The 23441-nt window shown below is 43.1% G+C and overlaps 1 pseudogene; it reads right to left on the bottom strand.

The window, feature by feature from the left end:
• The window catches only part of LOC145335606 (Ig heavy chain C region-like), a 31258-nt pseudogene extending 11435 nt beyond the window's left edge, over positions 1 to 19823 (bottom strand).
• Positions 19824 to 23441: the final 3618 nt, after the last annotated feature.

The raw sequence follows: 23441 nt of genomic DNA, 5'->3' as shown, positions 1-23441 counted from the left end.
TTATTATACTCAATACATTATTTACCCAAAGTTTATGAGAAGGCATCTGAAAATTGTCTGTTGCAACATTTTCCCAATTGTAATCAACATCGGGTACTTCACGCACCGTAGTTGAAAAGGAGAAAGATAGCAAAATGAGGACATTCCGCCTTTCAAAACTTCACGATCTCTTCTGAAAAGCATTATTAAGCAGCTTGGCCATTACAGCTGAATGAATTCCAACCAATTTTACTGTAGTGTTTAAGTGCAACTTTTACTCTAACTGACCACACTCACAGGATGTCCACTGGGCAGATAAGTGGCAGATGGAATGTAAGCATGAAAAGTGTGACGTGATACACGTTGAATGGAGTCAGTTGACAAACAAGTATTTGTTGAACTCGGAAATTATGTCGAAAAAAAATCCTTGACGTACATCTCCATAAAACCCTGAAGACCGAAGGGCATGATAGCAAGGTGGTGAAAAAAGTATTTCGACACTTGTCTTTCTCCATCGAGTTATAGATTACAAAATCAGGGAAATCATGTTATAGTTGTATCGACCTTTGGTGAGGCCATAGCTAGTGCAGTGAGCGCAGTTCTGGTGGCCAGATTGTAGGAAGAATGTGATTGAACTGAAGGGGTGCAGAGGAGATTCACTGGCATGCTGCCTGGCTTGCAGCATTTAATTACGAAGAGAGGATGGATAGGCTTAGGTTGATTTCTTTGGAGCAGAGAGAAAAGAGGGCTGTCCCGATCGAGGCATACAAGATTATGAGGGGCATGGGCAGAGTGGACAAGGAAAGTTGTGCCCTTTGTTAAAGGATCAGTGAGGAGGGGTTAGAAGTTCAAGCTGAAGGGTAAGCACTTTAGGTGATTTGAGGAAAGTCGATTTACTCCCAGGCTGTGATGACGGTCTGGCCTGCACTTCCTAAGAGGATGGTAGAGGTAGTTTGTCTCACATCCTTTTAAGACATGTCTACATGTGCACTTGTCACGTCATCACATTCAAGGCTATGGGGTCAACTGCTGGTGAATGGGATTAAGCGAGATTTCATGCTTCTTTGGTGTCTTTGCAGATTCCAGAAGCCGAAGGGCCTGTTCTGCAATGAATGTGCTGTGAATGAATGATTCAATTGGCTTGCTCCAGGATCTCCAACAACAAAGTATGTGACATTCTGTGAATCTGAAATTGAAAAAAAACAGAAATTGCTAAAGATGAGTCATACAGATTGCAAAGTCCTACTGCTTCTCTCGCCAAACATACTGCTGAGTTTTCATAAAATTTTCCGAATTTTCTTTCCAGGATTTTTAATGTTTATTGAATAATTTGTATGCCAGCTTCCCAACGAATTGAATCCTGAAATTAAAATAAGATTGTATGACGTCTGGAAGTTTGTGAGTTGGTTCCATTTCCTCACCTGAAGTTGATCTAATTTCTTTCCGTTTGTTGCTGTTGGTAGCAGAATGGGTCACTTGGCAGCTGTACGTGGAACCGCTGTTCCATTCCTGAAGCGGCAACTTAAGGATGCTGCTGGATCGGAATTTTCCATCTGCTGTCGCACATGGGGATGTAGTGGTGAAGCCAGACTGTAGAGCGTTTCCATTCTTCTCCCAGCTCACTCCAATGCTTTCTGGTGTGTATTCACTGATCAAACAAATCAGCTGCACAAACCCCTCATCAGTTTCAGAGGAGAGACTGATGACTGGGGGAGTCGGTCCTAAAATTACAAATCAAGTCTTAGTCCCTTACTTGAATAAAATTAAATCTTTTTCAACATGGTTAGCCAAAATTTATTCCTGAGCCAACATCAAAATCGAAATGAAATAATTCTGGCAAAATCACATTGCTGTATGTGAGAGCCCGTTAACGGCATCATCTGTCTGAATGAATCAGTGCCTATATTCGAAAGATATTTCATGGTCACTATAACATTTATGAGGATGTGAAAAGTGGGTTAAAGTATTTTATTTTTTCTTGGTTTGCCGAGTTAATCCATTGTCGTGTATTACTTTCCATTTATATCATTAGCCTAACAAACCTGACAACACTTGAATTGATTTCAAAAATATAGGACAGATATTTTTTTGTTTCAGATGATATGATTGACTCTTAGCACTGAGTTGAGAGAGTTGATATAGTTGACACATCGCAGATTGTATTCCCCTGACTCATTCCTAGTCATCATTACAGTTGCCTGGAATTTACTGCCATTGCATCATTGTGGGACATAACTGAGGCGCATCTTACACAGCGTAAATTAATGCTCTCATCAGGAAATTGCGTTTTGCCTCAACAGCTTAAGAAAAATTCTATGCTGCAGATAGTAGTGGACCTTCATTTTGAGAGCACAAATTGAGTTCACAGAAATTTCCAAGCTGTTTAATGTCTTTTTCATATTCATGGCCAATGCTAGCAGGTACAGATTCAATTCAGAATTCGTTGAGCAGCGCATTGGCAATCTGAATTTGAGATTTATTTTAAGACGTATCTCAATTTTCTCTGGCAAATTGCAACGGGGCATTGAGCGTTTCACAAGGTGTTGGATAAGATGTTCAATTATATTTTTAAAACATAGCCGTAACAGGTATGAAACTCCCTCGAAATTTACTGTGTACATTTATCTACTGATGAATAGCTGTGAGGGAACAGTTAAGGAGCTGGTTCCCGTACTGTAAAGCTATGTTTTGATAATGTCTTGATAAATACAGACAATCTGGTTAGTAATAGAGTCAACATAAGGACAGTCAGCTCCACATCTACCGCCAGCCATCAATTATGAGCAGAATATTCGGGTATGGACATTGTGTTAACGGAATTGAGATGATAATGAACATTTAAATTTGCTTCTCATTACTTAAATTGATGACCAAATGATTGTGAATTCAATGTGTCAAACAGTTCATTCTTTTTGACTTGATGCAAAATGGTTGCCTAAAATTATGTGTACATTGAATTCATTTTTTCCTCATTTTTTTTATTTCTAATATCAATGTGCGCCTCGGCGACATCATCTGACACCGAAACAAGACTACGCGCCTGTGCACTGTTGTATACTGACAACCTACACCGCCACAAATAGCAATTGCTCAAATGTCACTGAATTAACCAATTGTTAGTCTAACATCCAACACTGCAATGTAACGGTTCCCTTGAAATAGACTTTCGGAATGCAAAGATCATCAGATCCCACTCTCGAACCCACTTTCCGCCTGAGGCCGACGAGACTGATGAAAACAACGGAATATTGTTTTGACCACAAGAAAAGATTCTGACCAAGTGTTCATTTCATTTCGCAAGACCGTTACGTTTCAAAACAGATACAGCGTCCAGCTTCGCCTCCACAAGTGCTGCTGAAATCATCATTCTTTAATTTCCTTTCTCCATCCAAATCCATTCTAAATCATCACTCTTCATTCCCCCTTCCGTGAATTTAAAGCCACCAAAGCCACTATTGACCGATTTTTAACCATGCTAAGTATCTTTGTCTTGATGTGGACATGCTGGCGTTGGTCTGGGGTAAACACAGTAAGAAATCTCACAATACCATTCCAACAGGTTGATTTGGTCGCAAAGGCCATTCGCTTTTGCAGCTCTGCCCCTTCATCAGGTAAGTGGAAGGTCTGTTCACAAACGGGGCATATAAAGACATAAGCTCAATTTACAAAACATTGGTTGGAATGACGTATTTACAGGTAATCAGTCTTAAAGGTACAGACAATGTCAATCGAGAAAGGGTTAAGTACAGGTTAAAGAGGTGTGAATTGTCTCCAGCCGGGACAGTTAGTGAGATTTTGCAAGCCCAGGCAATTCATGGGGGTACGTTGTCCACCTGATACGCTGCGAGGCATGGTACATTGGGGAGACCATGCAGATGCTACGACAACGGATGAATGAACATCACTCGACAATCACCAAGCAAGAGTGTTCTCTTCTTGTTGGGGAACACTTCAGCGGTCACGGGCATTCGGCCTCTGATTCTTGGGTAAGCGTTCTCCAAGGTGGCCTTCATGACACACCACTGTGCACAGAAAACTGTGCAGAAACTGATAGCCAAGTTCTGCACATATGAGGACGGCCTCAAGCGGGATCTTGGGATATGTCACACTATCCGTAACCCCTATGACTTGCCTGGGCTTGCAAAATCTCACTAACTGTCCTGGCTGGAGACAATACACATCTCTTTAACCTGCGCTTAACCACATTGTCTGTACATTTAAGATTTGTAAAGGCTCGCATTCCAATCATTATTTTGTAAATTGAGTGTGTGTCTTTAAATGCCCTGTTTGTGAACAGAACTTCCACTTACCTGACGAAGGGGCAGTATTCCGCAAGCTAGTGGCTTTTGCTAACAAATAAATCTGTTGGACTTTAATCTGGGATTGTGAGACTTCTTAAACTACCTCTGCCCCATGATACTTTATGCTCGATTACATACACCGTGCCCAGGTCAATCAACACACTTATCTTAAAATTCTCTGCAAATCTTTCCATAACATCCTCCTCCGAAATCACAGAACAAAACTGGATGTTCCACAAAGTACAAAGCACCTGTGCATGATTATTTGTGTCCGATTTCAATTGCTCCAACACTGGTCGCCTTCCAATTAGCGGCCGTTCCTCATGTTCTGTAATTCCCTGCCAAAGCATCACCGCCCTTCCAGCTGGCCTCTACCCTTTATGATATTCATTAAATAAAATACAATAACGTAAAATATAAACAAACAAATCAACCCCTCGAATTAAAGTTTTGCCAATTGGCAATAACATCACCTTCAGTGTCTCTTGTTAGACTTCAGTTTTTGACGATCCCATGAACTGCTTTGGGGTTGCATTTTTACGCTAAAACTACGATGCGAGTACACGTTGTCACTGTTCTTAACACTGCCGACATCTTTAATAATAATTAAGCAAGTTGCTTTCTTAAAGAAGGATTCCTACATTAATACAAGAGTGCAATAATGCGTGTGTATGGCAGATGTTATGAAACAGCAATGCTTTAAGTGTTAAGTAAGTGACTGATAGAATAATCACAATGCCAACACAGAAGAATGAAGAATAAAATTATTCTGATGGCATCACTGCTTCTTGCAGCGCATTCATTACTCACACAAACTTCTGCTTAATCTATTTGTCTTCACAAAATGATTTTACAATTGTGCCTTTTCTTTACCGACCAATACAAAGATCGTTTCTGTCCAATTAGGGAACGACAACTCTTCTTGATTATGAAGAATGTAAACTTTTCTTCTGATTAACTGAGATCAAAGCTAACTTGTCCAATAGCTGAATTCACTCTCTACCCTGGCCATTGCTTGAAGCATAGGCTGTCCGCAACATTCACCTTGAACATTAGACTTGCCTATACGACCATAAGACATAGGAACAGAATTAGGCCACTCGGCGCATCGAGTCTGCTCCACCATTCAATCTTGGCTGATGTTTTTCTCATCCTCATTCTCCTGCCTTTTCCCCATAATCCCTGATCTCCTTATTAATCAAGCACATATCTATCTCTGTCTTAAAGACACTCAATGACTTGGCCTCCACAGCCTTCTGTGACAGGGTTCCACCGATTCACCACTCTCCGGCTGAAGAAATTCCTCTTCATCTCGGTTTTAAAAGATCATCCCTTTCGTCTGAGATTGTGCCACCTGGCTCTAGTTTTTCCTACAGTGGAAACATCCTCTCCACGACCACTAAATCCAGACCTCGCAGTATCCTGTAAGATACAATAACATCCACCGCCCCCACCCCCACCCCCGCTCATTCTTCTATGGGTACAGACACAGAGTCCTCAACCCTTCCTCAAACGACAAACTCTTCATTCCAGGGATGACCCTTGTGAACCTCCTCTGGACCCTTTCCAAGGCCAGCACATCCTTCCTTAGATACGGAGCTCAAAACTGCTCAAAATGCTCCAAATGGGGCCTGCCCAGAGCTGTGGATAGCCTAGAAGTAGATCACTGCTTTTGCATTCTAGCCCTCTCGACATGAAAGCTAACGCTGCATTTGCCTTCCTAACTGCCGACTGAACCTTCACGTTAACCTTAAGAGAACATCTAACAAGGACTCCCAAGGACCTTTGTGCTTCTGGTTTCCTAACCATTTCTCCATTTAGATAATAGTCTATGCCTCTATTCCTGTTTCTGAAGTGCAGAACTTCACACTTTTCCATATTGCATTCTATCTGTCACTTGTTTGCTGGAGCAGACGAGTGAAGGAGCAGAGAGAGAGCTAAGATTTTACCTGTTAAAAAACTGTTTAAAATAAGTTTAAAGCACTTTGTTCTTTGTAGAACTGTTTAAAGCATTTATTTACTGTATTTACTGCTTTAAGAATTCTGAGGGAGTGGTTAGAAGGGAGTTGTGGGCCAGACAGCTTTAAATCAGCGCCAGGTTTAAAAGGAGGCCTGGTGCAGACAGCGGGCAGCGTCGGAGCGGGCAGCGGAGTGAGAGGGAAGCAGGGTGAGCTATTAGGGCTTAATATCAAAAAGGGCTTGAGTGAAAATAGGGCAAGTGAGTTCGTCTGAAAAAACAAGGAAAAAAAATTTCTTTTCAAAACTACTACAGTGAATAATGGAGGGGCATGTGATGTGTGGTTTCTGTATGATGTGGGAACTGATGGACCCCAGGGTCCTTCCCAGTGACCATGTCTGTAGTAAGTGCAGGTTGCTGGAGGAGCTCCAGCTCAAGGTGGATGAGCTGGCCTCTGAGCTACAGACATTGAGGCTCATCAGGGGGAGAAAGGGTGCCACTGTCAATGGGGTGCAAGTGACATCCACCCCCCCTAGACTGGCTAACTCTAAGGGTCAGGGACAAGAGGGGGCTGCTGGGAGGAGGAAAGGGGGTGAGGAGCGGAGGCCTCAGCCTCTTAATCTGCATAACAGGTTTGAGGTTCTTGCTTCCAGTCTGGAAGAGGACGAGGCAGGTGAGGTTGGTGAGCAAACTGCACACGGTACAGTGATGCAGCAGGGCATAGGCAAAGAGAAGGGGAAAAGGAACGTAGTAGTGATTGGGGATAGTGGGGTGAAGGGTATTGACACTGTCCTTTGTCACAATGACAAAGTGCACAGAAGGGTGTGTTGTCTGCCTGGTGCTCGGGTACAGGATGTCGCAGCTGGGCTGCAGAGGAACCTGGAGTGGGAGGATGAGAATCCAGTCGTTGTAGTACATGTGGGTGCCGGTGACGTAAGCAAAATGCGGACTGAGGATCTGGGGAGGGAGTATGAAAAGCTGGGAATGGAATTAAAAAGTAGAACCGACAACGTGGTCATCTCTGGGCTACTGCCTGAACAGAGTGCAGAGGGGCGTAGGGTTGACAGGATTAAGGAAGTGAATGGGTGGCTCAGGGATTGGTGTGGGAGGAATGGGTTTGAATTTATGGGGCATTGGCACCAGTATTGGGGTAGGTGGGACCTGTTCGGGCGGGATGGGGTTGGTCTGAACCGTGCTGGGACCAGAGTCCTGGCGAATCGAGTAAAGAGAACTGTAGACAGGGCTTTAAACTAATTAGGGGGGGGGGGAGGGTGCGAGGGTAGGTGACGTTACGAGGTCTAAAGTTAAGGATAGGGTACAGGTAAGGGAAGAGGCCGAGGATGTCCCAATAACAGAGTAGGGGGTGTGAGTATGGTTGGTGGCGTTACGGCAAATAGGGTCCAGGTGAAGGCTGGGATGAAAGCGCTTTATCTGAATGCACGAAGCATTCGGAATAAAGTGGATGAGCTAGTGGTGCAGATCAACACAAATGGATACGATCTGGTGGCCATTACGGAGACGTGGCTGCAAGGTGACAGGGACTGGGAGCTGAATGTACAGGGCTATCAAGTGTTTAGGAAGGATAGGCAGCAGGGAAAAGGGGGCGGGGGGGCGTAGCTCTGCTGATTAAGGATAGCATCAAGGTGGTAGCAAGGGATGATATTGGAGTCAAGGAGCAGAACGTGGAATCGTTGTGGGTGGAGATTAGGAACAGCAAAGGGAGGAAGACGCTGGTGGGTGTCGTCTATAGGCCCCCGAATAATGATCTGGAGGTGGGGCGGGCTGTTAACGCGCAAATAAGTGCGGCGTGCAGGAATGAGACGGCCGTAGTTATGGGGGATTTCAATCTGCATATTGATTGGTCGACCCATGTTGGACGCGGTGGGCTCGAGGAGGAGTTCTTGGAATGCTGCCGGGATAATTTCCTGGAACAGTGTGTGTTGGAGCCGACGAGGGAGCGAGCTATCTTGGATCTGGTGTTATGTAATGAGGCGGGTAGAATTAGGGACCTTGCGGTGAAGGATCCTCTTGGGGAGAGTGATCATTGTATGGTGGAGTTTCTGGTGCAGATGGAGGAGGAGAAAGTGGGTTCCCAGATACGCGTACTTTGTTTGAATAGAGGGGAGTACGGTAGGATGCGAGAAGAATTGGCGATTATTGACTGGGGGAGCGCGTTGGAGGAAGGGTCTGCTGAGGAGCAGTGGAGGATCTTTAAGGAGATCTTTCTTGGTGCTCAGCGGAAATTTATTCCGATGGTCAAAAAGGACAGTAGGAGGAGAGGTAATAAGCCGTGGATAACGAAGGAGGTGAAGGAAAGTGTTAAATTAAAAGCGGAGGAATTTAGAGTAGCTAAGAGTAGTGGGCGAGAAGAGGATTGGGAGAGGTTTAAATGTCAACAAAGATTGACAAAGAAGTTGATAAAGAAGGGTAGGAGAAACTATGAAGCTGGGCTAGCGCTTAATATAAAAAAGGATAGCAAGAGTTTTTATGAATGTATAAAAAGGAAGAGGCTGGCTAGGGTGAACGTTGGTCCTTTAGAGGATGAGAAAGGGGACCTAGTGGTAGGGGATGGGGATATGGCTAAGGTATTGAATAACTTTTTTGTTTCTGTCTTCACGGAGGAGGACGTGAATAATTTGCCGGGTGTTAGCGATGGAAAGGTGGTAGGACTGGAGGGTCTTTATGACATTACTGTTACTAGAGAGGCGGTGCTCGACAGACTGGAGGGGCTGATTCTGGACAAGTCCCCAGGGCCGGATGGAATGCATCCGAGGGTTCTGAAAGAAATGGCGGAGGTGATAGTGGATGCCTTGGTGGTTATTTTCCAGACGTCGCTGGATTCCGGGGAAGTGCCGGAAGACCGGAAAACGGCTAATGTTACGCCGTTGTTTAAGAAGGGTGCCAGGCAAAAGGCGGGGAATTATAGGCCGGTTTGTTTAACGTCTGTTGTAGGTAAAATGTTAGAATCCGTCATTAAGGAGGGAATTGCGAGGCATCTTGAAGGGAATTGCTTGATAGAGCAGACGCAGCACGGTTTCATTAAAGGGAAGTCGTGTCTGACAAATTTACTGGAGTTCTATGAGGATGTGTCTAGGGCGGTGAGTAGAGGAGAGCCGGTGGATGTGGGCTTTCTGGATTTTCAGAAGGCGTTTGACAAAGTACCTCACAAGAGGTTATTGCAGAAGGTCGAGGGACATGGAGTTGGGGGTGGGGTGTTAGCGTGGATAGAGGATTGGTTGTCAAATAGGAGTAAAAAGTCTGACAACACCAGGTTTTAGTCCAACCTATTTATTTGATAATATACTCGCAACGCCGGCATACCCACATCATGTCAAATAGGAGGGAGAGAGTGGGGGTCAACGGGTGCTATTCGGATTGGCGGATGGTGACTAGTGGAGTGTCCCAGCGGTCGGTGCTGGGGCCTCAGCTTTTTACCATTTATATAGATGATCTGGAGGAGGGAACCGAGTGTAGGGTGTCGAAATTTGCTGATGACACCAAGATTGGGGGAACGGCAAATTGTGCGGAGGATGTGGAGAGTCTGCAGAAGGATCTAGATAGGCTGGGCGAATGGGCCAGGAAATGGCAAATGGAATTTAATGTTGGCAAGTGTGAGGTGGTCCACTTTGGTAGGAATAATGGTAGGAAGGACTATTACTTACGTGGCGAAAAACTGCAGCAGGCGACGGTGCAGAGGGACCTCGGGGTCCTTGTGCATGAGTCGCAAAAACCCAGCTTGCAGGTGCAGCAGGTGGTCAGGAAGGCGAATGGGATGCTGGCCTTCACAGCGAGGGTGATTGAATATAAAAGTAGGGAGGTCTTGCTGCGGCTGTATAGGGCATTGGTGAGGCCGCAGCTGGAGTACTGTGTGCAGTTTTGGGCGCCGCACCTGCGCAAAGATATTTTGGCCTTGGAGGGAGTGCAGAGGTGGTTTACTAGGCTGATACCGGAGTTGAGGGGGTTGAGCTATGAGGAGAGGCTGAATAAATTAGGCTTGTACTCGTTAGAGTTTAGAAGAATGAGGGGAGATCTCATTGAGACGTATAAGATGATGAATGGGATGGATAGGATAGAGGTGGAGAGACTCTTCCCGCTCAGAAAAGACAGTAGGACTAGGGGGCACAGCCTCAAGATAGAGGGGGGGGGGGCGGTTTTGAACGGAGTTGAGGAGGAACTTCTTCACTCAAAGGGTGGTGAATATCTGGAATTCTCTGCCCGTTGAAGTGGTGGAGGCTGCCTCGCTAAATATTTTTAAGACGCGGGTTGATGGGTTTTTGGTAAGAGAGGGGATTAAGGGTTATGGGGAGAGGGCGGGAATGTGGAACTGAGCCACGACAGATCAGCCATGATCTTATTGAATGGCGGGGCAGGCTCGAAGGGCTAGATGGCCTACTCCTGCTCCTATTTCTTATGTTCTTATGTTATGTTCTTCTTTGCCCATTCTCCTAGCCCGTCCAACTCCTTCTGCAGCCCTGCCCCTGCTTCCTCAATGCTACCTGTCCCTCTACATATCTTTGTATCATCTGCCAACTTAGCAACAGTGCCTTCAGTTCCTTCTTCCAAATCGTTAATGCATATTCTGAAAACTTGTTGTCCTAGCACCACCCCTGAGACACAGCACAATACACCAGCTGCCGTTAGGAAAAATAACCCTTCATTCCCAATCTCTGTCTTCACGTTCAGCCAATCCTCTAGCCAAGCCAGTATCTTACCCTTAATACCATGAGCTCTTAACTTATTTCACATTCTCCTATGTGGCACCTTATCAAAGGCCTTCTGAAAATCTAAATATGTCACATCCACTGGTCCTCCTTTTTCTAACTTCCTTGTTAACTCCTCAAAGAAATCTAAGGGATTCGTCAGACTTGACTTCCCCTTGCCTGAGCATCAACTTGACATGCTCGACACCCTCAGACCATCCATTCCTTTCACTAAATCATCTCATGCGTCCTTTCCTGTATAAGGTCATATACAACTGAACACATACTGCACAGCATTGGTATCTGTAGATTCCATGATAAAAATATGCCCATACCCATCCCGGCAAAACCTTGCTAATTACAACTGTTCTGCTATTTGCGGCCTTCGAAGAGGCATTGCAAAAGAAACAGCAGCAAAAATCGTACAATCATTTCATGGTAGAGAACAAAATGAGGCAAATCTGTGATTCGGCCTGTGCACAGGGTCTTATTGAAATCCACATATTGAGCCTGACTGTCTCATTTTCAAATAAAACTTGTCTGCATTCTGCCTGGACATTGTTGAAAAATTTATCTTTAGAAATTAATTGAGCATCCACTTCCATCAGGCCTCCTGGCAGTTCATTTCTTATCGGAACACATCAAGACATCAAGCAATCCTTCGACCCACATATGACGCATTCCTACATTTATCTACCTCCAATCAAAGGCTTCTCCTTAATTACTCGGCCAAAGCCGTCTTTGTTAACATCCCTGCTGCACCTTGGCTAACATGCCCTGCTATAACCAGAACAATTAAAATTAATCTTAACTAATATGCCGTAGCACACATACTATTTTCGCACTTTGTTACACACTGTAACAGCGGCAAAACTCACTTTCTCGCCCCGCAGTTTTCCTTGATGTTTCGAACGCTGCAATAAAACAATACACATAAGAACATAAGAAATAGGAGCAGGAGTAGGCCATCTAGCCCTTCGAGCCTGTCCCGCCATTCAATAAGATCATGGCTGATCTGTCGTGGCTCAGTTCCACATTCCCGCCCTCTCCCCATAACTCTTAATCCCCTCTCTTATCAAAAACCCATCAACCCGCGTCTTAAAAATATTTAGCGAGGTAGCCTCCACCACTTCAACGGGCAGAGAATTCCAGATATTCACCACCCTTTGATTGAAGAAGTTCCCCCTCAACTCCGTTCTAAACCGCACCCCCCCCCCCCTCTATCTTGAGGCTGTACCCCCTAGTCCTACTATCCTTTCTGAGCGGGAAGAGTCTCTCCACCTCTATCCTATCCATCCCATTCATAATCTTATACGTCTCAATGAGATCTCCCCTCATTCTTCTAACCTCTAACGAGTACAAGCCTAATTTATTCAGCCTCTCCTCATAGCTCAACCCCCTCAACTCCGGCATCAGCCTAGTAAACCACCTCTGCACTCCCTCCAAGGCCAAAATATCCTTGCGTAAGTACGGCGCCCAAAACTGCACACAGTACTCCAGCTGCGGCCTCACCAATGCCCTATACAGCCGCAGCAAGACCTCTCTACTTTTATATTCAATCCCCCTCGCGATGAAGGCCAGCATCCCATTCGCCTTCCTGACCACCTGCTGCACCTGCAAGCTGGGTTTTTGCGACTCATGCACAAGGACCCCGAGGTCCCTCTGCACCGTCGCCTGCTGCAGTTTTTCTTCACTTAAGTAATAATGACTTATGTTTCTAATCCAACCTGCACCTCACCGTTTGCTTTGAAAGTTAAATGGTAAAATATTCGTCTGTGCTGATGGCACAAAACGGGTGTATTCGTACTGGCCACCTGTCATACAAACATTCATTGCAATCAATGGAAGATAACGTGCCGAACCCATGCCCAAGTTTTGCACTGCTACGCGAGGACAGATTTCCCGACCTCAGACTCCAAATTAACAAATTGCTTCTTCAAATAAAGTAAGGAAACAGACAACATAACTTCTGAAGTGTAAGAAAACACTATTCACAACGAGACTTAGTATAAAAGGACAAAGAGAAAGCTTTTGAATATTATGTTCAATTTCAGTTTCTCCTTTTTAGTTCAATCAGTTAGTTTTACACACAGAGAGCCCTTATTAGCTGAAGGAGACAAGTTTCGATGTAAACAGATTTCTCGCAGAATTACACAACGCACGGTTAAATCTGTCTCATTTGCTGTGCCACACCAGCAGATGGCGAATCGAGAGTCAGATTTCCTCAATGATTTATCTACTGTCCATCTGCTTTCCACTGGTATTCACAAAACTGAGACTGAACTGGTCTGCTGTCGTTTACTCTTCGACTGAAATTAAATCCACATTCCAGGTCAATGGGGGTTAGGGCAGGAGCTGGGGATGTTGAGATGGGGGAGGGTGGAATAAACTTGTCAGATAGGTTGGTGAATAACTAGCGCACTCCTGGCGCCACTGGAATAGAATAACACCATGAGCAGTCAGTCCCTTACTAGATCAGTTGCTTTTTACCTTTGAGCAAATTCTGAAATGTACAGAAATTATTGGCCAACATATACATTTATCTACATCCAGTCAAAGGCTTCTCCTTAATTACTCGGCCAAAGCCGTCTTTGTTAACATCCCTGCTACACCTTGGCTAACATGCCCTGCTAACACCAGGACAATTAAAATTAATCTTAACTAATATGAAGGAGCACACATACTATTTTAGCATTTTGTTACACACTATTGAAGCGGCAAAACTCACTTTCTCGTCCCGGAGCATCCCTTGGTGTTTCGAACGGCTGCTCCACCGCTGCAATGAAACAATACACATGAGTTATGTCTCGAATCCAACCTGCGCCTCACCGTTTGCTTTGAAAGTTAAAAGGTAAAATATTCATCTGTGCTGATGGCGCCAAACGGGTGTATTGGCACGGGCCAGCTGTCACACAAACATTAATTGCAATCAATGGAAGAAAACATGCCGAACCCACGCCCAAGCTTTGCACTGCTACGCGAGGACAGATTTCCCGACCACAGACTCCAAATTAACAAATTGTTTCTTCAAATAAAGTAAGGAAGCAGACAACATAACATAAGTGTAAGAAAACACTATTCACAACGAGACTTCAAACAATTCTTAATGTATTTAAGAATATAAAAGGACAAAGAGAAAGCTTTTGAATATTGTGTTCAATTTCAGTGACTCCTTTGAGGTTCAATCAGTTAGTTTTACAAACAGAGAGCCCTTATTAGCTGAAGGAGACAAGTTTCGATGTAAACAGGATTCTCGCAGAATTACACAACGCACGGTTAAATCTGTCTCATTTGCTGTGCCACACCAGCAGATGGCGAATCGAGAGTCAGATTTCCTTAATGATTGATCTACAGTCCATCTGCTTTCCACTGGTATTCACAAAACTGAGACTGAACCTGTCGTTTACTCTTGGTCTGAAATTAAATCCACATCCCAGGTCAATGGGAGATAGGGTAGGAGCTGGGGATTTCGAGATGGGGGAGGGTGGAATAAACTTGTCAGATCGGTTGCTGAATAACAAGCGCACTCCTGGCGCCACTGGAATAGAATAACACCATGACCAGTCAGTCCCTGACTAAATTTGCTGCTTTTTCCCTTTGAACAAATTCTGATATCTACAGAAGTTATTTGCCAACATATTTTCAGGGCCCGATCAGACGTTAATGTTACTTTCCATGCCATGGTTAACGAAAGAGTTGAGTCGATGGTTAAAAAGAAAAAGGAGGCTTATGTTCGGATGAGATTGGAGGGCTCAGATAGTGCACTAGAAAGCTTTAGATTGGCTAGGAGGGAGTTGAAGAGTGAGTTGAGAAGGGCTAAAAGAGGACATGAGAAGACTTTGGCTGATAGGATTAAGGAGAATCCTAAGGCGTTCTATAGGTATGTCAAGAACAGAAGGTTGGTCAGGGCAAGATTAGGGCCAGTTACAGACAGCAGGGGGAAGTTGTGTGTGGAACCGGAGGAGATTGGAGAAGTATTGAACCAATATTTCTCTTCGGTGTTCACGCAGGGGGACATGAATATAGCTGAGGAGGACATTGGGTTGCAGGGGTGTAAAATAGACAGTATTACGGTTGATAAAGAGGATGTGCTGGAAATTCTTGAGGGGCTGAAAATAGATAAGTCCCCTGGTCCGGATGGGATCTACCCTAGGATTCTCTGGGAGGCTAGAGAGGTGATTGCAGAGCCTCTGGCTCAGATCTTCAGGTCGTCATTGGTCTCTGGTGTAGTCCCGGAGGATTGGAGGATAGCGAATGTTGTCCCATTGTTTAAGAAGGGGAACAGAGACTTTGCCGGGAATTATAGACCGGTGAGTCTTACTTCTGTTGTGGGCAAGGTTTTAGAAAAAATTATTAGGGATAGGATTTATAGTTATTTGGAGTGTAATGAATTGATTAGAAATAGTCAGCATGGTTTTGTAGCGGGTAGGTCGTGCCTTACTAACCTTATTGAGTTTTTTGAGAAGGTGACCAAAGAGGTGGATGGGGGTAAGGCAGTTGACGTGGTATACATGGATTTTAGTAAGGCGTTCGATAAGGTTCACCATGGTAGGCTTCTGCAGAAAATGCAGATGTATGGGATTGTGGGTAATCTAGGAAGTTGGATCAGGAATTGGCTATCAGATAGGAGACAGAGGGTGGTGGTGGATGGTAAATATTCATCATGGAGTGCAGTTACGAGTGGTGTGCCTCAGGGATCTGTTTTGGGGCCACTGTTGTTTGTAATTTTTATTAATGATCTGGATGAGGGTATAGTTGGGTGGATTAGTAAATTTGCTGATGACACCAAAGTTGGAGGTGTGGTAGATTGTGAGGAAGGGTGTCATAGTCTGCAGGGAGACTTAGATAGGTTGCAGAGCTGGGCCGAGAGGTGGCGGATGGAATTTAATGCGGAGAAGTGTGAGGTAATTCACTTTGGTAGGAGCAACAGATGTGTCGAGTATAGGGCTAACGGGAGGACTTTGAATAGTGTGGATGAACAGAGGGATCTAGGTGTGTGTGTACATAGATCCCTGAAAGTTGGGAATCAAGTAGATAAGGTTGTCAAGAAGGCGTACGGTGTCTTGGCGTTTATTGGTAGGGGGATTGAATTTAGGAGTCGCCGTGTAATGTTGCAACTGTACACTACTCTGGTGCGGCCGCACTTGGAGTACTGTGTGCAGTTCTGGTCCCCGCATTACAAGAAGGATGTGGAGGCGTTGGAGAGGGTGCAGAGGAGGTTTACTAGGATGTTGCCTGGTATGGTGGGGAGGTCCTATGAGGAGAGACTGAGGGATCTAGGGTTGTTTTCGTTGGAAAGAAGACGGCTAAGAGGGGATCTTATTGAAACATATAAGATGATTAGAGGTTTAGATAGGGTGGATAGTGATAGCCTTTTTCCTCGGATGGAGAAAGCTAGCACGAGGGGGCATGGCTTTAAATTAAGGGGGGGTAGCTACAGGAGGGATGTCAGGGGTAGGTTCTTTACCCAGCGGGTGGTGAGGGATTGGAATGCCCTGCCTGCTGCAGTTGTAAATGCGTCTAGTTTGGGGGCGTTTAAGAGATCTCTGGATAGGTTTATGGACGAAAAGGGATTGGTATAGGCTAGTGGGTCATTGTTTTTGTAACTGGTCGGCGCAACATCGTGGGCCGAAGGGCCTGTTCTGCGCTGTAATGTTCTATGTTCTATGAAAAGTGTTTTATGGGTCATATAAAACTGTAACCAGCATTTTACGAAACAATGCATTACATGTATTATGTGATTGTAGAGATCAGTCCTCACCACAATATTGCATAGATTTGTTTTGGGTTAGAAATAATATTTATTCATTTTACAAGTTACCAGGTCGGTCAGGATGAAAATTGGATGATTGGTTCCGTTTTAACTCTAAAAACCAGCATCACTTTCCCAATCAAGTCTTTAAAGTGTTTGTTGACAACTAAGTTACCGTTAGAAATCTAATATTTTCAGTCACTATGTTCTAAATTGTTCTAAATGCCAGTCAAATCAAATGAGACAGTTTATGAAGTCAGGATCCGAAAAAGAGCTATGAATGTTACTTCACTTCTTCAGGCAATATTAATGAAAACATTAGTTCTTCTTAAACTTTGTGCACAAAAAAAAATCTTATTGAAGTAGCAAGAAATGTCACTTACCAGGATTCACAGTCAGCACGGTGCCAGCCCCTTCATACCAGGTACTCACAGTCAGTGAGCTTCCATTCCGGCCATGTCATAAACTGCCAATGAAGCAAAATCCGCTATTCAATACCCTGAAGCAACATCGTTGCAAAAATCTTTCGTGTATGTTGCATTTATCAACGCATCTATATTCTTGATCTGTCTCCAACCATGGAGAAATTTTCCATGAGCTACATGTACACTTGTAATACCTTCAAAGAAAGACAGTCCAGTGATTCAATATTAAGGACCATAATGGGGCATTCCAGAAATAAAATTCCATCGGTAATGGATTTCCAACGCTGTGCAGTTCGAGGTGTAAGAAACAGTACTATACAGCCTGGTTCAACAGTCGGAAAGGAAATAACTGTCGTGGAGGTTTTTGTTGTGGCCCACATCATCGTGTCACCACAGCGACACATCACTTCACTCCAGCACAATAAATCCATTATTCAAACTTCACAGAAAATGCTTCAATCATTCCAAAATATCGATTGGAATTTGCGCAAATTGTTCCCTTCATATTAGAATCCGAGCAGCTGCCTCTCGCTCCTGGGGACTTGTCCAAATCATGGAGAAGTCTCCGTGCTATGTTATAAATGCGATTCAAATATTTATAAACATAATTTTCAAAGTAAACAGAGAAAATGTTTCAATGCATCAATCGGTGTTTGAGGAGGATAGCAGTTGTTTAACCATGAGCTACCGTAGCCACTCAGAAAGTAAAATCGGTTTGTTTTGTCTTCAGGAGTGTAGGACGAGTTTTTGTATTAAGAGAATCGACGATTCATTAATGTGGCACCTGCAGTCACACAGCCGCAGAGATCAGTGCAAAAACTTGTCATGTATGGTCATCAAAGCCTCTCAGTTCGAGACGTCTACTCCGATTTGAATTCACATCAAACTGACCTTTTTTCATTCTTTTCATTCCACTACATATGTTATCCTTCCAAAATATTCATTAATAACTTCTCGTAAAACCAGTTGAGGAACAGTTAACTTGTTCCAGTGTTAAAGAAAACAAATCTGAAGATAGTTTGTGTGTGACAGGAACCGTCTTCTCGACTGCTGTGGCAGTACACACACAGTGGTCTAGCCCCGTTCAAAAACAGCTTCTCTGTTTATCTGGGTGTTAAATACAGCTGCTGCGCATCCACATTTCAAATGCTGGGATTTATGATCTTGGAACTGTCATCAGATGTTTAGAAATGTCCCCATTTCAGAAAAGTATCCACAAATAAAATACAGTTTCAGCCTGAAGAGCGTACAATATTGTTCTGTCTTTACTGGGAGAACGGACGATACTTTTGCAGAACCGGAAGTTCAATCTTATTGTTGTGAGCCATCTCGAGCTTTGCAGAACATTACAATGTCCCTTTTCTCATTGTTTTCTTTCGACTAAACGTGCTAAACCTCCTGATTTTCATTAATAACTTCCTGCAGGACCAGTTGAGAAACAGTTAAAATGTTCTACAGTTAAAGAAAACAAATCTGACGATAGTTTGTGTATGACGGGAACTGCCTTCTCGATTGCTGTGGTCGCTCCCACACAGTGGTCTAGCCCCGTTCAAAAACAGCTTCTCTGTTTGTCTGTGTGTTGAATGCATTTGCTGCGCATCCACATTTCAAATGCTGGGATTTATGATTTTGGAACTGTCATCAGATGTTTAGAAATGTCCCCATTTCAGAAAAGTATCCACAAATAAAATACAGTTTCAGCCTGGAGAGCGTACAATATTGTTCTGTCTTTACTGGGAGATCGGAAGATACTTTTGTAGAACCGGAAGTTCAATCTTATTGTTGTGAGCCATCTCGAGCTTTGCAGAACATCACAATGTCCCTTTTTCCTTGTTTTCTTTCGACTAAACGTGCTAAACCTCCTGATTATTCATTAATAACTTCCTGCAGGACCAGTTGAGAAACAGTTAAAATGTTCTACAGTTAAAGAAAACAAATCTGACGTTAGTTTGTGTATGACGGGAACTGCCTTCTCGATTGCTGTGGTCGTACCCACACAGTGATCTAGCCCCGTTCAAAAACAGCTTCTCTGTTTGTCTGTGTGTTGAATGCATTTGCTGCGCATCCACATTTCAAATTCTGGGGTATATGATCCTGGAACTGTCGCTAGATATTTACAAATGTCCTCGTTTCAGAATAGTTACCATAGCTAAAACGCGCTTTCATCCAGAAGAGCGAACAAAATTGTATTATCTTCATTGGAGATCAGAAGATATTTTTGCATGACTGAAAGTTCAATCTTGTTACTGTGGGGCACTTAGAGCTTTGCAGTAAAATGTGACACTGTCTTCAACTGTTAAGTCCTTGATTTGAAGAGAAAACGAGTTGCTTCTCTTGGTGACTCTTTCAACATATCGGCCGCCAATGGTAATACGTTCCCAATTTGTTGAATAAGGATTTTTCCGAAACCAGCTTGTTCCACACAAGCCACAGCTAGCATCCCTTAGGACGCAGTTGATTGTCAGAGAATCGCCTGTTTCTTTCGTTGCCATCCGTGGTGTTTGATCGACATATGCACTGAAGGCATCTGTATGGAGAAAAGATACGAAATGAATTATTTGCCTGAAACAATACAAGAACTGGAAGGCAAAGAATTTTCCACAATGTATGCGCAGCCACCCAATTTTATCCAGTTAACACATTTTTTTCTTCTGAAAGAAACTTACTTGAGAACCACGTTAAAAGGAGCGCAGCCCAGAAAATATGCATTGTTTCTTCACAAGCGCTGAAAACCTCAGCAGGGCGATCACTCGACCTCAGCACTGAGTGCTCTGTGTAACGGTGGGCAGCTGAACACCGACTTTATAAACCTGAAGAGACAGGGTGAATTTGCATAGGGCGGAGCGATCGAAGATGATCAATCTGCATTGCTCAGCCTGTTCCACAGCTTGAAATATGACTATAATGTCCATAGTCACGCTATTGGAATTTGTATCCAATGAATTTAGAGAATCCTTTCGAGTCATAGGGAATACTGCCAACATGTTGAGTTTGTTTCCATTCACAATGTTTCTTTTTCCTTTTTTTAATTTAAACCAATATTATTCCCTGAGCTGCGGCAGTTGCTAGCAGGAAAAGCATTCCTTATGAATGTGAAAGTGGTCGTGATTCGCCTATTTAAAAGTGTACAGTTCAACTGATGCAGGTGCACATAAACTGCTGCGAGGAACGGAGTTCTTATTGATTCGATTAATAACATTATATGTATTCAATCACTGTGAGAGAGCAGTGACATGGTTCCAAGTCAGGGTGTTGTGTGGCTTGGAGGAAAACGTTCAAGTCGCATTTTTCCGATCCGTTTGCTGTTCTTGTTTTTCCCTTCAAAATAATTGCGGATTCGTGTTTGGATTGTCCTTTCGAAGATGTCTCTGCAAATCACTCTACACTCTTCAACAACGCAGCCATACATTAAAGTAAAGCCCAAATGTCATCTTTGAAATAAAAAGATGACATGCAAACAATATGAATGAAGTAGCAATTCTTTAACTGCATTATCGGAAGTAACCGTTGCTCATTTTTGCTGTGGTAGCTTGACTTTCAGTTATACATTGCTCGCGAATTGTACAAACACTTTTGATAGGTTTGCACTGCAGAACCGGCAAAGATATTAGCCAAAACATAATTAGTAAGATTTTCCAAATTGCTTCATGTTCTGTCTGCTTTACTGGCTATCTTTGCATGTATTGCCTCTTTGACAGTGAAGATGCTTTTCGAAAGGGCAAACAGAGGCCTCAGTTCGATTGCAAATGTGTAAATAAAATATTCCACAGGAATCTGTTCTTGGCCATGGTCGTCTACTCAATATATCCATTTTTTGTAATCATCCCTGCTCCAAAAATCCTTTATCTACCGTCAGACCGTGCCCTTTACCATGCAGCAAGCTTACATTAAAGATGCCTCTTTGCAACTCTGATGATAAATTAAATCACTGAGGAGTTTTCCACTTCATATTTGCAATATCACTAACACCCCTTATTTGCAATCCTAAAGCAGCTCGATTCACCTATATCTCAGCTCGCCTTGCATGGACCCCTCATCTTTGTCTCCCTTACCTCTATATTCGATCATTTTAACGTATTCCGATCTCCCACACAACAGCCACAGTAAATGTAACTGATGTCATCATCTAATGTCCATATCGGAACATGCATAAGGTCCCATTTTCCTACAATACCTGTGGTTTCAATATTGTCATCTTTGTTGCGTGCTTCAGATTTTTGTATCCCTGTAATCTCCACCAAACGCTCATCGACGATGTACATGCCTCTAATTTTAGTCTCCAGTACACTCCCAGTTTTAATTGCTCCACCATTTGTGAGATACAAACTGTTTACTTGTCTGCCGCACGACTTTGCTTTCCCATTTTAATACAATTATAAGTTGCCTCTTTATCAGGACTTGCATAAATTGACCTAATATTTCCTTACCTGTCCCAGTCCCATTATTTTTTTCATGAGGAACTGGTTCTAGTTGTTGCGACATCCATTATGTTGAAGGTGTTCTATAAATATTAGTTGTTTTATGCGGTGGCGCTTTGGAGCGCGTTCCAAAAGGTGGGTGTGACACCGGAATTAAAAGCAAATGCATATTGTTCATAATTAGACGATCAAAGCTATTTTTTAAATGGAACAATGAGCTAAAAAGTGACAGAAGACATTCAATCAGTAACTTTGAGATGAGTAAACAAAAAAATATACTGGGAATGGAATGTTGTTCGGTGTTTGGGATTAAGTGATATTGGGTCCGTTAATATGGTATGGAGATTGAGGCTTTAAATACTGCACAAGACATAACTTATAGTTTTATTCATTCAAAGATGCAAATGTCTCTGGGAAAACCAGTATTAATTGTGTACCCCTCGTTACACATGAAAATTGTCGTGAGCTTCTTTCTGAGCAGGATGGCTCTCTTAGATAGAACTTAACTGGAAATTACAGTGTTGCATTTTTTGCTTTTTTTACAAGTGATGTCTGTTCGGAACAGTCGATATTGTTCCATTGTGAAGAATATACCCTAAAAAGCATCATTTTGACAATTGTGCATCTTCATGGTCAGCATTGCAAATTTTAGTTGCAGATTTATTAATTTAATTTTTTAACTCGAAAGCTGTTGTGTTTTTTGAAATGACCTCTCTATTATCAGGCCAGCTGTAAAGTGTTTGATCTGCAACGTCAAACGGCTGCCGCGCCGGTTCATCAGAGATTCCGCAAACAAGAGGCTAAATAAATCCGAATAAACAAATAAGTGAATTGTCCAATTTCCTTCAAAAGAAATTTGAGGACGGATCGATACAATAAGAATGTTTTAAAATATTGAAAAGGTGGAAAGGTTGGATGAAAGAGAAAGAAATGAGTGTTCAATTGTCAGGAGGTGTCAGAGATACATTGTCAAGTATTTTTAGAAAAAATATCGAGTGAATTCAGAATTAAAGTTGTGAATCTGTAAAATTCACCAACATGTTTAATGCTTCGTTCAAGAACTATGTCAACATCCACATTCAGCTTGCGTTGATTGGTGAATAGAAGGCGTGTGGAGTCGCCAGCAATCTTTGATCTCAAGATTGTCTTGATTGTCAAGCAACAAAATTATTCTTAGGGGGTTAGGCGGGGTAAATTTTCAGAGGATATTTGCACTCATGGGAGAGTAGAGGACCAGAGAACATAGTTGCAAGATGAAGCTGTGATCATGGAAGACGGAATTCGGGAAGAATTTCTTTTCTCAAAGGGTTGTGAATCTTTGTAATTCTTCACCCCAAGCTGCGGAAATCTAACAGTTGAGCATTTTCAAGGCTCAGATTGACAGGTTCTAAATAAGTGTGGGAATTAAGGGTGACAGAGATAAGACAGGAACGAGGATTGTGTAAGTGGTAACTCAGCTTTAATATTATTAAATGATGAAGCAGACATGAAGAACTGAATGGTCGACTTCTGTTACTATTTCTAATACTCTTAAGTTCATTGCCGCCGTCAGAATTAAACATGCATTCCCTCCTGACAAGTGCTGGGACATACTTTTGTTGGGATGCACAGGTAGATATCATATTGACAATAGAGATGCATACATTTCCACCACTCCATTCTTGTTGACGATCAGTCCACAGGGGAATTTTTCGGGTGAATTACTGTAATTGAAATTTTTGGACGAGTTGAAAGATGCATTTCCTCTGCTATTCTGTTAACTTTGTTTTGGCACTCTCAATGTGATAATACTTTGATCTTTAATATCTATGGGTGTTAAATCACGTTCTTGAAGCACGTTATGATACAGGAGCAGAGGCAGGCAATTCTAATTAAGTGTGGGAATTCAGGGTGACAGAGATAAAAGAGG

Source organism: Carcharhinus amblyrhynchos, unplaced genomic scaffold (assembly GCF_965287045.1).
Source record: "Carcharhinus amblyrhynchos unplaced genomic scaffold, sCarAmb.v2.hapA scaffold_39, whole genome shotgun sequence".
Taxonomy (NCBI): Eukaryota; Metazoa; Chordata; class Chondrichthyes; order Carcharhiniformes; family Carcharhinidae; genus Carcharhinus; species Carcharhinus amblyrhynchos.
Note: the sequence above shows the minus strand (reverse complement) of the source record. Positions and strands in the feature narration are given on the sequence as shown.